We start from the raw sequence: 3,865 nt of genomic DNA, 5'->3' as shown, positions 1-3,865 counted from the left end.
TGAGATCCAGGGTAGCAGTCATTTTTGTTGGGACTGTTCTTTCTAGGTGTATATTCCTTCTCTGAATGTTTATTACCATGGAACTCGAGTATCCAGTCTGTATAGCTGTATACCTCATTTTAAGAAAAAAAACTTGAGTGTCCATTATACATGAATGAGTACATCTATAAAGTAAATTGACCACAATGAGACATCCGTTTTGTTTACCTTTGAATATAATGAGCACATGTTGAAGGTTTTCTCATCCCACTTTCTCTATAGCCCGTATGAGCTTTAGTCGGAGCACTGTGTGTCGATGATACATATATTTTCAACTACCTAAGGTCACTTAGTTCTGTGTAAAGTAGATTGCACTTGGTACAATTGTTGATGGATTGACTTGCTTTCATTTTTTGAGCCTTAAGCACCTAATTTAGTTTTGAGTTCTACTCCTCTCATTTAGACTGCAGGGTAAATCATTGCATTGGAAACTACAAGTGAAATGGAAGGTAAGAATCTCATTTTGGCATCCACTATGGATACATGTGGAGATAGAGAAAGGTAGATTGATCAAAAGACTTGCAAAAATCAAAGAGGAGTAGGGAGAGATCAATGAGGCTGCTGAAATCATGCAAGAAGTTGCTTTAAGTTTGCACGCGCACTAGAATTATGGATAAACCGTTCATCTACTGTAATCATGATGTGCTCATCTTGCTGGTGCTCTTTTCTGACAACCTTTAATTTTTTTTCTCAACCAGGAATTTGATTCTCAGTTAAAACATTTGGCCAATGGCAAAGATACAGAAACTCATTTGTTCTGGAGCAGGTATGTTGCCAATTGACCACAAAGAAGATTGCATTCTTAAAAAAAACTTTGTATATCATGGCTACAGGTTCAGATGTGCCTGGATCGTGAAAGATTATGTGTGTGCACAAATTTTATCCAAGAAAGTTAACCCTAGGGTCTTTGATGCAGATACATCAAAGGAAAAAAGGAACTAAATAAATGTGACAATATGGTTTAGAAAGCCCCAAAGCCGAGGTGAGCCGCCTTCTCCTTTTTGTGCCTTTCCATGTGGCTCTCCTTCATGGTGCTGATTTGGTGTGTGGTTCCGGTGAGGGCAGGCAGGATGAGAAGGAAGTAGAGAGGCGAGATGTGATATGAACCACCAATCGCCCCTCCAGCGACTAGGCCTTCTCCCTCATCCTCAGCCCTGCCGCTGCCGCTGACGCCTTCGGGAGTAGGGGAGGCATTAGTGACGTTGCCAACAAGGCAGCGGTGAGCGCCCTCTCCGCTGTTCACCTTTTTTGCTCGCCGAGGGTCGGGCCATGGCTCATGTATGTTGATTCTCTTGTGCTACGCAGGTTGTGGTTGGGGTTTAGCACCAGGTTCCTCGCTGCTGCATCTGCTGGGAAACACTGCTATGCCTGTTGTCCGGTGGCGGGGTTTGGGCATGCGGTGGGTACTCCTTCGGATTGGCATGGATGCCTCCGTGCTTAGAGTGTGTTGTACCTACAGGTTCCCAGGTTCGTCCCTTCCTCTTTGTGGTGGTCCAGGAAGATAGAATTTTCTTAACTGATCTAGGTGTTGTGAAATTCTTAGTAAGTACTAATATTATTAGGATTTTTGGTTCCATTACGATATAAATCCCAAGAACCAACTTTCTTGCTTTTGATCTTGGGTAAAGAATATCATGTTGTTATGTTTGGAAGGCATTGATTGCTTTGTTTTACATTTAGCGTTTGGCATGATCCATGTTGATGATGTTTAGTAGAAGACTGCGGTAGAGAGGTTGTGTTTTGGTGCTTTGGATGGATCCAGCTACCGATTTACCAATGCTACTGTTTGTGGTCTCATGCCTCTCTATCATGATTCTCCCAATCTGAAATAGAGAAACATTACTTTGTTTGACAGGGTTTGTCTACACTTATCTTTAAGGCTACAACCTGGAGTCTCATGGAGGTGTGAAGATGATACCTAAGTAGTCTAGGACATTGCTTTGTTAGGGGTTCGCCTATGTACAAGAATGACATGTTTCTTTCCCATGTAATATATTGTGATTTTTTTTGCTCAACATCATCTGGACTATGTATCTTTGTATGGTAGTAAACGGTATCCTGCTTTTTGGTTTGGACCTAAGCACTAATCGGATAAGCTGCAAACTTTGTGTTAGATTAGTACTTGCTCTCATGCTTGCGCTTAGTACTGAACTTAGTGTCAAGTGGTTACCTTACATTGTCTCATGATCGCACTTAATTTGAACTCTATGCTACCTTAAAATATCATGACGATGTTGAACTTAGATGATGTCTTGCTTCTATTACAAGTAAATGTTTCATCTTTCTTTTATTTTGTTTAATACATATGCTAAACGAGGATTAATACTAACATGAACATTACTTCTTGATCACATCGTTCTGGCCGGCACCCCCGCGCCAGGGCATGATCCCGATCTAGTTAAGGGTTAGAAGGAGAGTCGTGGATGCAGGTTGGAGTCCGGAGAGCTCTACTGCAGTGGAACTACCGGTCTGGCCGAAATCGGCCGGCAGCTAGAGGTGGTGACAAGGAGGACCAGCGGCTGGCCGCAGCTCCAGCACCGGACACGCGGGCCGGCACAGTAGAGGGTGAGGTCGACGCGAGCACTGCTGCCCGCGTTTCACACCTCGGCTGCCGGAGCTCTACACCGGTCGGAGTCGCGCTTCGACGCTTGCGGAGCTAGGCCGAGTGCCAGTAGCTAAGCCTTGTCGCCCGAGGAGCAGGTTCGCCCGTCGGTCGTCGTGCACGGTGCTCCTCCGACCGAGGAACCGGGCCGAGCATTAGCGGTTGTGCGTGCGTGGCCACTCGGCGACGGCATCGCAGATGATGTCGGGCGGACAACAACGCTTCATCATCCGAGAACCGAGTCCTCAATTGGAGCAAAGGGAGGCATCCTTTTGTATGAGCTCGTGTGCATACAGAAGAAGAACAAACAATCGTTAGATCAATGATTGATTATAGAAGAGGAAAAGGTAAGATGAGCAACTCCCTGATCCTTTCGCACGATGAGGAGTATTTTATCCTCATGTAAATGGAGTGATGTCCGGAACATCCTAGATCAAACTCTCCATTAATGATTATTGATCGACGGACGAAGATCTAAGAAATAAAACCATTTGCATCATGGCTCGATAGGCGCCATGCCCCACGGTGGGCGTCAACTGTTGTGGTAACGATTCCGACAATAAGAGAGGGGTAGGATAAAGAAGCATGACCTATCGAGATGCATATGGGTGACACGGTGGTTTTAGCGAGTTCGGGCCTCTCACGGTGGAGATAACAACCCTACGTCTCGTGCTCCGGAGAGGCTTTGTTTTATCTTACTATGTATCCGGAGATTACAATGAGAGGAGAACGGATCCCCGTAGTCCTGAGACTCATGGTGAAAAAGAGAGAGAGATGGAAGAAAAAAGCCCCCCAAGTCTAGTGGTGGGGGTGGCTTATATAGAGTGCGCCACCCCCTCACCTCCTATGTTACAAAGTGGGGCATGAATGCCATAATGCCAACCCACTACCAAGCCCTCACCATGAGAATGATGTCGACTGCTTTGTTGCCTGCTGGTCTTCGTATATCCGAGTGAGTCGTACGGTCGAGTGGTGAACTGTTATCCGAGTGGATGGTATACTGCTTGGTCGAGTGGATAGTATGCTGCTTGTCTAAGTGGATAGTATGTCTGCATGAAATTTATCTGGACCCACATGTTGTGTGGACCCCATGCTTTATGATACTTCGACCCTTCGTGGGCCTACCTGTTATGTGTATCCCCAACAGTCCCCTCCTTCCGATCGAGTTGTGCTCGCTCTTGTGGCCGGTGTCGCCTTTCCCTCTCTAGGTCTCGTCAGGGACGG

At 45.9% G+C, this 3,865-nt stretch overlaps 1 long non-coding RNA gene across 1 annotated transcript; it reads left to right on the top strand.

Moving 5' to 3' along the window:
• The first annotated feature begins 237 nt into the window (after nt 1-237).
• LOC119320093 lies at nt 238-2,054 on the top strand. Its single transcript, XR_005154791.1, has 6 exons — nt 238-488; nt 738-805; nt 956-1,021; nt 1,118-1,258; nt 1,345-1,506; nt 1,895-2,054. It is a non-coding gene; the product is annotated as an uncharacterized LOC119320093 (long non-coding RNA).
• Nucleotides 2,055-3,865: the final 1,811 nt, after the last annotated feature.

Source organism: Triticum dicoccoides, chromosome 1B (genome assembly GCF_002162155.2).
Source record: "Triticum dicoccoides isolate Atlit2015 ecotype Zavitan chromosome 1B, WEW_v2.0, whole genome shotgun sequence".
NCBI classification, from domain to species: Eukaryota; Viridiplantae; Streptophyta; class Magnoliopsida; order Poales; family Poaceae; genus Triticum; species Triticum dicoccoides.
This window is presented reverse-complemented; position numbering and strand designations above follow the sequence as displayed.